General features: G+C 33.7%; 1 non-coding gene across 1 annotated transcript; it reads left to right on the forward strand.

Annotated features, from left to right (window-relative positions):
• Nucleotides 1–3,777: 3,777 nt before the first annotated feature.
• Nucleotides 3,778–3,863, forward strand: TRNAY-GUA (transfer RNA tyrosine (anticodon GUA)). The gene is given in 2 exon segments: nt 3,778–3,814; nt 3,828–3,863. It is a non-coding gene; the product is annotated as a tRNA-Tyr (tRNA).
• The last annotated feature ends 6,890 nt before the right edge of the window (nt 3,864–10,753 follow it).

Below are 10,753 nucleotides of genomic sequence, written 5' to 3' on the forward strand. Positions count from 1 at the left end.
TCAGGGCGAGACACTAGGGCTGACCTTATTTTACTTGATATGGTGGATTTTGATTTGATTCTAGGAATGGGCTGGTTATACTCTCATTGTGCAGTCTTGGATTGGTATGCCAAGACAGTTACCTATAGAAGGTTTGTTGAGGTTTTCTCATCTATTGTTGCCCCGTTGACTATATTAACACAGAAAAAGGCCAAATTCCAATAGATTGAAGTTTGTGAGAAGATCTTTCAGGAGCCTCCAGTTTTGACTTTACTAGAGGTACAGATGGTTTCGTTGTTTATTATGATGCTTCTAGAATTGGTCTTAGTTGTGTTTTGATGCAGAATAGTAAGGTCATTTCTTATGCTTCTAGACAACTTAAGCTTAATGAGAAGAACTACCTCACTCATGACCTTGAGTTAGCAGAAGTGGTATTTGCCTTGAAAATTTGGTGTCATTACCTTTATGGTGTGTATGTTGATGTTTTCACAAATCAAAAACGCTGCAGTATGACTTTATTCAGAGAGAGTTAAATCTTTGAAAGAGAAGATAACTTGAACTTCTCAAAGATTATAATATGAGTGTGATGTACCATTCGGGTAAGGCAAATGTTGTTGTCGACACCCTTATCAGGTTGTCCTTATGGAGTGTTGCTCATATAGAAAAAGGTAAAAAAAAGCTTGCAAAAGAGGTGCATAGACTCCAACATTTGGGAGTTCATCTCACATATTTTAATGATGGTAGTGTGATAGTTCAGAATGGTTTTGAGTCTTCGTTAGTGATTGAAGTTAAGTATAAGAAAGATAGTGATACCATATTACTTCAATTGAAAGATGCAATTCACAAGCGAAAGTTTGAAATTTTCTCTATTGTGGAAAATGGAATTCTTCGGTATCAAGATAGATTATGTGACACAGATATAGATAGGTTGAAAGATCGAATTTTGACAGAGGCTCACGGTTCCAGATACTCTATTCATCTAGGTTCCATTAAAATGTAGGGGTATTTGAGGGAAGTTTTCTGGTGGTATAGTATGAAAAAAGACATTGTTGATTTTATAGCAAAGTGTTCCAACTGTCATCAAGTGAAAGTTGAGCATCAAAAGTCTAGATGTAAGGCTCAAGATATAGGCATTACTATGTGGACATGGGAAATTATTAACATGAATTTCATAACATGGATACCTCCTACACATTGGAAGAATGATTCAATTTGGGTGATTGTAGACAAGATGACTAAGTCAACCGACTTCTTGAATGTTACTACATATTCAGATGAGGATTATGCCAGATTGTATATTCAAGAGTTAGTTAGGCTTCATGAAGTTTCCTTGTCTATTATCACGAATAAGGGTACTCAATTCACTGCTCATTTTTGAAAGTCTTTCCAGAAGGGTTTAGGCACCCGTATGAACCTCAGTACAACTTTTCGTTTGCAGATCGATGGACAAGCAGAGTTCGCTATTCAAACTCTAGAGGATATGTTGAGAGCTTGTGTGAGACTTTAAAGGTAAATGGGACGATCACCTATCTCTTATCAAATTTGCTTATAATAATAATTATCATTTTAATATTCAAATGGCTCCGTTTAAAGCACTATATAGGAGGAGATGTAGGTCTCCAATTGGCTGGTTTGATGTGGTTGATCATGAGGCCACTTTTATAGAAGCATACTTAGTCCATCAAGACATGGAGAAAGTTACATTGATTAGAGAGAGGTTGAAGACTGCTCAAAGTGATGTAAGGAGAAGAGACTTAGAGTTTGACGTTGATTATTGGGTCTTCTTGAAGGTGTGACCATGAAGGAGGTGATGTGTTTTAGTGAAAAGGAGAATCTTAGTCCCTGATACATTAGCCTATACCGTATTCTGAGCAGCATTGGGAAGGTGGCTTATGAACTAAAGTTGCCTATGTAGTTGGAAGCAATCATTCGTATTTCATGTCTGCATGTTGAAGAAGTGTGTTGACGATCAATCACTCATCATTTCTTTAGAGACCGCTGGGGTGAAAGATAGTTTATTTTTTGAGGAGGTACTAGTTTAGATACTAGATCGTCTGCAAGTTGAGAACCAAGGAGGTAGCATCAGTAAAATCTTTATGGAGAAATCAATTTGTGGAAGAGGCTACGTGGAAAGTCGAAGAGGATATGAAGGCTAGATACCCAAAGTTGTTCGTTCCTCAAGATGAGGATGTTGAAGGTAATAGTCCTTGTCTTGTTTTAGATTCGGCCCTTATACTTCATGTTTGAGTGTTGTAGTTTCTACGTTCATGTACATGCCTTATGTCTTCCTCTCTGTGGTTATGACCTTGTTAGAGAGTTTAGTTGAGAAAAAGTTAGCTTGAGCTAGTTATCCTATCTTGATCATCATTCGAGGATGAATGATTCCAAAGGAGAATAGCCAATAATGGATGCATTATTATTTACTTAGAAGTTGCGAGACGTTATACTAACGCATATATTATTATTTTTTCTAAATACACTCTACCAAACAATCTCTCATCAATAATTGATATGACATGCATGGACTACATAACATGATTTAGAGAGAGAAAATATAACATGTGTCCCCCCAAATCAAATGATACTACATAAATAATTTGGATTGTTTTGAAGTTGATTGCATCTTTTGTTATTATTTATGGATCGTATATAGAACAAAGCGTTTAATATGTTTTGATCAATAATAAGTTGTACATCGTTTATAAGGAGGTATTGAGCTCAATAATTACTTTATTGCTTAGTCCATTTTATTTTACGTTTCTTAATTAGTTTAATTGGATACGAAAGTTATTAGGATAATATGGTCTTAACTAAAAGGTATGTGTAGAACACACTATATAACACTATATAAGAAATGATCTCTTTAAAAAAAAAAAATACGCAATGTATAATTTTAATCAATGATCTTAATCAAGTATCTATATTACACACCATCAAATACTTTTTGGATCTCGTTAGTTGTAATTTAAATGTATCATGTCAGTTTTAAATGAGATCATGTACTTACGAAAAGTAAGACACATTAAATAAAAATAATTTAAAATGTATTTAAATTTCATAAATTTATGTGATACATTTTTCTTTGTAGTCAATCTCAAAAAGAATGATACGTTTTTTTATTTGACAAATATTTAATCACATTATCAATATTTTGCTTATATTGGATCTCACTTGTTTGGCAAAAAATTCATAAAGGCATACTCTTCTACTTAAAAATTCATATAGTTTAAAAGTAATTTTGAAGCATTGCAAAGTCTTCTCATATTTCTTAAATTTTATGTCTAATCAAACTATATCACGTAAATTGAGACAAAGAAAATAATACTTTTCACATCAATTATTAAATATAGAAGTACAGAAAATAAGTTTCATAAGTGACATTTCAAGTTTATTGTATTCTCCCCACTCACCAAATCTCCCCAACCTCATCCCCTAACCATCCCACCCCCGAACACCCACCTCTCATCTAAACAACATATAAATGCTATTAGGATAATATTTTTTTACTTACTTACCAAATACTAAAAAATACTTAAGAAATCTACATATTTTCCAAGACAACATTTCTAGGAAAGCATTTTCCTTTGTACTAAACATACCCTAAATTGGAACTCACCATTTGGCGAAATGGGTTGAACAAAACACAATATGGAAAATTAGCTATTATGAGAAAAGGATAGTCTATTATAGAATTTTGTACTTTTCTTTCTTTGCCTTATTGTCCGATCATGGAGAAGGCTACTGACAAACCCGCGGAAATATGAGAATATATATGATTATACTTACATTTTAGTAAATCCGACCTTAGCTCAGTTGGTAGAGCGGAGGACTGTAGTGGTATTGCTGAAATCCTTAGGTCGCTGGTTCGAATCCGGCAGGTCGGAGGAAGCTTCTTTATTTGTTTTCCTGAATACAATTTTTTATGTAAGTTATTTATTCCTGAATATATATCAAGACATTTTTATGTAATTTGTTTATTTACGTAATAGGCTTTTATGTGATTAACTTATCTACGTAATAGACACTTGTGAACACGTGCAAAAACTTTTTCAAAATATAAGGTGGAAGTGTCTTTTCCCGAAATATATCGAGATATTTTTATGTAATTAATTTATCTATATACTAGGCCTTTCATGTAATTAATTAACTTATCTTCATATTAGACACTTATGAACATGAGCGAAAACTATTTCAAAATATGAACCAAAAGTATCTAATAAAAATATTTCATTTCTATTATCAACCAAGTATTATCAACCAAGTAATATCAACCAAGTAAAATGGTTGTCCACTTAAAATGGTGGATAGTCCATTTACTTTTTAAGTGGGTAAAATGCCCATTAATATTTTCCTCCACTTGTAAATATGGCTATAAATATAGCCTTAAACTTCAATGTAAAAACACACAAAAACACATAAGAGAAAGAATTGCTATTACTCTCTCTATATTACTACTCTCTCTATTAACACTTTCTATATACATATTCTCTTGTTCTTCTTCCTTTATAAAATTGTCAAGTTAGTTAATTCATAACACGTTATCAGCACGAAGCTCTAATTTTTTCAGAAAATTAACTTCTATATCAGGTATATCTACTAAAGAAATTTAATTTTTAAGTTATCTTTGTTACTTTCAAATTAATTTTCATCATGTCAAACTTGTCAAAATTGGAATTTGTTGCACTTGATATTTCTGGTAAAAATTATTTGTCATGGGTACTTGATGCTGAAATTCACCTTACCGCTAAGGGTCTTGGTGATGCTATAATTGAAGGAAATACAGCATCAAGTCAGGATAAAGCAAAGGCTATGATTTTCCTTCGTCATCATCTAGATGAAAGCCTAAAAATGGAATACTTGACAGTGAAAGATCCACTTGAATTGTGGAAAGACTTAAAAGGGAGGTATGACCACCTCAGGGCAACGGTATTGCCAAGGGCTCGTTATGAGTGGATGCACTTACGGTTTCAAGATTTTAAAACCGTAATTGAGTATAATTCTGCTGTATTTAGAATAACTTCCCAATTAAAATTATGTGGGGAAAATATAAATGATGAGGACATGTTAGAAAAGACACTAACTACTTTTCATGCCTCTAATGTAATATTACAGCAGCAATACCGTGAAAAGGGTTTTAAAAAATACTCTGAATTGATATCATGCCTTCTGGTGGCTGAACAACATAATGCCCTTTTAATGAAAAATCATGAAGCCCGTCCCACTGGAACTGCTCCGTTACCGGAGGCAAATATGATAAAAGCACATGGCCAGTCTGAAAGAAGACATAATAAATATCAAGGTCATAATAATGTGCGTGGGCGTGGCAATGGCAGAGGACGATATAATAATCGTCGTGGTGGTGGTCAACATAAAAGGGAGAACAATATCAGTTCTCAAAATGGCCCTTCAAAAAGTAACTGTCATCGTTGTGGCATGAAAGGCCACTGGAAAAATGAATGTCGGACGCCTGAGCATTTTGTAAGACTTTATCAAAATTCTTTTAAAAGAAAGGCAAATAGAGGTGGTGCCTCTTCTTCTAATGCTCGGATAGAGTCACACTTGGCGTTCGAAAATAATGTTGAGGCAAGGCCTTTGAATAATGATAATATTGAAACAAATCTGGCCTTAAGGGATGATGATTTTAATGACCTCAATGATATTACTCATTTGGAGGTTGAAGATTTTTTTAAGGATCTTAATTGATGTTTAATTTCATGTTTTTCAATATGTTATCATGTACTTCGAATTATTGTGTTTTTACGTTTATGTATTTGAAGAAAAAAAAAATCAAGGTTACATTTTTATGATAATTGTATATTATTTATTACATTGTGCTATTTTACAATGTTGTAATTAATTACTATTAGTGTGCTATTATTTAATCTTAATATCATATTGTTACTAAAAATAATATTCGCCTTATTTAATGTCATTATAATAACTATTTATTCTTGTTAATATTTTAGACATAGACCCTTGTGGTCAGGCCCTTCCCCGGACCCCGCGCATAGCGGGAGCTTTAGTGCACCGGGCTGCCCTTTTAATAATATATAATGATTGTATTATTTTTGTCAATAAACAAATTATCTATACATAATGAATAATATTATATTAATGTTTTATAATATTTTATATTTGTTTTTAATACTTGTGTATAATATTTATTTAAGGTTAATAAGTATATAATTCCATAAACTAAATTATTGTAACATTCATCATAATTGAATCATATAATTTTTTAAATTCTAAATAACCATAATTTAACTTTAAAAAAAAAAAAGGGACTTATGTTTTTCTAGCAAAATTGTTACTTATTTTATTTCTTACAATGCATTTTTATTTTATGAAGATAAATAAATTTATCAGTCTTCAATTGGATTCAAGATGAATAATGGAGATATGTGCATTTTGGATAGTGCCACAACTCATACGATATTAAAAGAAAAGAAATATTTTTGTCATTTGATTATGAAAAAGGACTATGTCAATACAATATCTGGTAGTACAAAATTAATTGAAGGCTCTGGAAAAGCAACCTTATTACTACCTGGAGGAACGATATTGGTAATTGATAATGCATTATATTGTAGTAAGTCTCAAAGAAACTTGCTAAGTTTCAAGGTTATTCGCCAAAATGGCTATCATATTGAGACTGCAAATGAAGGAAAGGTTGAATACCTTTATATTACTACAATAAATATGGAGAAGAAAATTGTGCACGAAAAATTACCTGCACTTTCTTCTGGGTTGTACCATACAAATATTGGTACTGTTGAATCACATGCCATTGTAAACAAAAGGTTTACTGATTCTAATGATTTTATCATTTGGCATGACCGGTTGGGCCATCCCGGTTATAATATGATGCGCAGAATTATTGAGAATTCACATGGACACACTTTGAAGAATCAGAAAATTCTTCAATCTAAGGAATTCTCTTGTGTTGCTTGTTCCCAAGGAAAACTGATTATCAAACCATCAGCAACTAAGGTTGGGATTGAATCCCCTGCGTTTCTGGAACGTATACAGGGTGATATATGTGGGCCAATTCACCCTTCATGTGGACCATTTAAATATTATATGGTCTTGATAGATGCATCTACAAGATGGTCACATGTGTGCTTATTATCAACTCGCAACATGGCTTTTGCGAGATTGTTAGCTCAAATTATAAGGTTAAGAGCACAATTTCCAGATTATGCAATAAAGACAATTCGTCTTGATAATGCTGGTGAATTCACATCTCAATCATTTAATGATTATTGTATGTCGATTGGAATAAAAGTTGAGCATCCAGTCGCTCATGTACATACACAAAATGGTCTAGCGGAATCATTGATTAAACGCCTCCAATGGATAGCTAGACCATTGCTAATGAGGACAAAACTTCCTATTTCAGTATGGGGGCATGCTATTTTGCATGCAGCAGCACTTGTGCGCGTAAGGCCAACAAATTATCATGAATTTTCCCCATTACAGTTGGCGTTTGGAAGGGAGCCAAATATATCCCATCTTAGAATATTTGGGTGTGCGGTATATGTCCCAATTGCTCCACCGCATCGCACAAAGATGGGTCCCCAAAGAAGGTTGGGAATATATGTTGGGTATGAATCTCCTTCTATTATAAAATATCTGGAACCTATGACTGGAGATTTATTTACGGCAAGATTTGCTGATTGTCATTTTGATGAATCAGTATACCCAACATTAGGGGGAGAACATAAGCAGATAAAAAATGAGATAGATTGGAATTCATTGTCACTATCTCATTTAGATCCTCGAACAAATCAATGTGAGCAAGAAGTTCAAAAGATGATTTATTTGCAGAATATTGCAAATCAACTGCCGGATGCATTTACTAACCTTCCACGGGTTACTAAATCGCATATCCCAGCTGCTAATGCTCAAGTTCGAGTTGATGTCCCGGTAGGACAACTTGTTCAGGCAAATGAGTCTAGACCACGCTTAAAACGTGGAAGACCATTTGGTTCCAAAGATAAAAATCCTCGAAAAAGGAAAGGAATGAATGATCAAGATGATCATAATTTGGAGGCGAGTGCTCAAAAAGAGCCCAGAGACACAACAAATGGTGATACCACCGAGGAGGTCCAAGTACCTGAAAATAATGAGAATGAAGAAATCTCAATAAGTTATGTCTCGACAGGAAAACGGTGGAACCGAAATAATATTGTGGTCGATAATATTTTTGCTTATAATGTTGCCATTGAAATAATGCAACAAGATAAGGATCTTGAACCAAAATCTGTCGATGAATGCAGACAGAGAAATGATTGGCCAAGATGGAAGGATGCAATTCAAGCAGAGTTAACTTCACTTGAAAAACGTGAAGTTTTCGGATCAATAGTTCGAACACCTGAAGGTGTCAAGCCAGTAGGGCACAAATGGGTTTTTGTGCGTAAACGAAATGAAAAGGGTGAAGTCGTAAGATATAAAGCACGACTTGTAGCCCAAGGTTTTTCACAAAGACCTGGCATTGACTATATGGAAACATATTCCCCTGTGGTGGATGCAATTACTTTCAGGTATCTAATGAATTTGGCAATTCATGAAAAGCTTGAAATGCAGTTAATGGACGTGGTCACTGCCTATTTATATGGCTCATTGGACCACGACATTTTTATGAAAATTCCCGAAGGGTTCAAAGTGCCTGAAGCATACAAGGATTCTCGAGAAAATTGCTCAATAAAACTTCAAAAATCCTTGTACGGGTTGAAACAATCAGGGCGAATGTGGTACAATCGTCTTAGCGAATATTTGCTAAAAGAAGGATATAAAAATGATCCAATTTGCCCTTGTGTCTTTATGAGAAGGTCTGGATCTGAATTTGTCATAATAGCAGTATATGTTGATGATTTAAATATTATTGGAACTCCAGAAGAACTTTCAAAGGCAGTAAAATGCCTGAAAAAGGAGTTTGAAATGAAAGATCTTGGAAAGACAAAATTTTGTCTTGGTCTACAAATTGAACATTTTACAAATGGGATATTTGTCCATCAGTCAACATATACTGAAAATATTTTAAAGAGATTTTATATGGATAAAGCACACCCATTGAGTACTCCAATGATTGTGAGATCTCTTGATATTAATACAGATCCGTTTCGGCCTTATGAAAATGATGAAGAGCTTATTGGTGCTGAAATACCATACCTTAGTGCAATTGGTGCATTAATGTATCTTGCCAACAATTCTAGACCAGATATAGTTTTCTCAGTAAACTTGTTAGCAAGATTTAGTTCTTCACCAACACGCAGACACTGGAATGGAATTAAGCATATATTCAGATACCTTCGAGGTACCATTGATATGGGATTGTTTTACTCAAATGATTCCACGTCACAATTGATTGGTTATGCAGATGCGGGATATTTATCTGATCCCCATAAAGGTCGATCGCAAACAGGCTATTTATTTACATGTGGTGGTACAGCTATATCATGGCGTTCAACAAAGCAAACTATGGTTGCCACTTCCTCAAATCATGCAGAGATAATAGCCATTCATGAAGCAAGTCGAGAATGTGTTTGGTTAAGATCAATAACTGAACACATTCAAGAAACATGTGGTCTTTCTTTGACAAAAGACGCTCCAACAATATTGTATGAAGACAATGCTGCATGTATAGCTCAACTGAAGGGAGGATACATCAAAGGAGACAGAACAAAACATATTTCACCAAAATTCTTTTTCACTCATGATCTTCAAAAGAAGGGTGAAATAGATGTCCAACAAATTCGTTCAAGTGACAATTTGGCGGATATGTTCACCAAAGCATTGCCAACATCAACATTTGAGAAAATGAGATACAAAATTGGAATGCGTCGTCTTCGAGATATTAAGTGATATTTTCATCAGGGGGAGCAAAATACGCGCTGTACTCTTTTTCCCTTAGTCAAGGTTTTGTCCCACTGGGTTTTCCTGATAAGGTTTTTAATGAGGCAGCACTCAAGGCGTATTATCAGATATGTGTACTCTTTTTCCTTCATTGGGCTTTTTCCCACTGGGTTTTTCCTAATAAGGTTTTAACGAGGCACATTTCTCGTGGACATCCAAGGGGGAGTATTATCAACCAAGTATTATCAACCAAGTAATATCAACCAAGTAAAATGGTTGTCCACTTAAAATGGTGGATAGTCCATTTACTTTTTAAGTGGGTAAAATGCCCATTAATATTTTCCTCCACTTGTAAATATGGCTATAAATATAGCCTTAAACTTCAATGTAAAAACACACAAAAACACATAAGAGAAAGAATTGCTATTACTCTCTCTATATTACTACTCTCTCTATTAACACTTTCTATATACATATTCTCTTGTTCTTCTTCCTTTATAAAATTGTCAAGTTAGTTAATTCATAACAATTTCAAATATATCATAATTTATGTGTCTAATTGAAATTAATTGACAAATTTAAAAAGCTGCGTATTAAACCTTTTGGCTTTGCTTTTTCACATCATAGTCAGAAAAACTTCTCATCGCTATTTTCATGCAGTTTCTGCAAAAGATGTTTCTTTTCTTAATTTCGGTTTTTTCATGGAATGCTACAATTACACCTTGTTTGGACCCATTGTATTGTATTGCTAGTATAAATAACAATATTTATTTTAATTATTACTTAAATTTATTATATTGTATCGATTAGAAAAAATCTCATTTGATATAACGACCGATTCAGTGTGATCATTACCTTAATATTTTCTTTAAGCACAAAGCGCTAATAAAGAAGAAGCGCACACACATAAAAGAACATG

Source organism: Solanum dulcamara, chromosome 12 (assembly GCF_947179165.1).
Source record: "Solanum dulcamara chromosome 12, daSolDulc1.2, whole genome shotgun sequence".
In the NCBI taxonomy this organism is placed as follows: domain Eukaryota; kingdom Viridiplantae; phylum Streptophyta; class Magnoliopsida; order Solanales; family Solanaceae; genus Solanum; species Solanum dulcamara.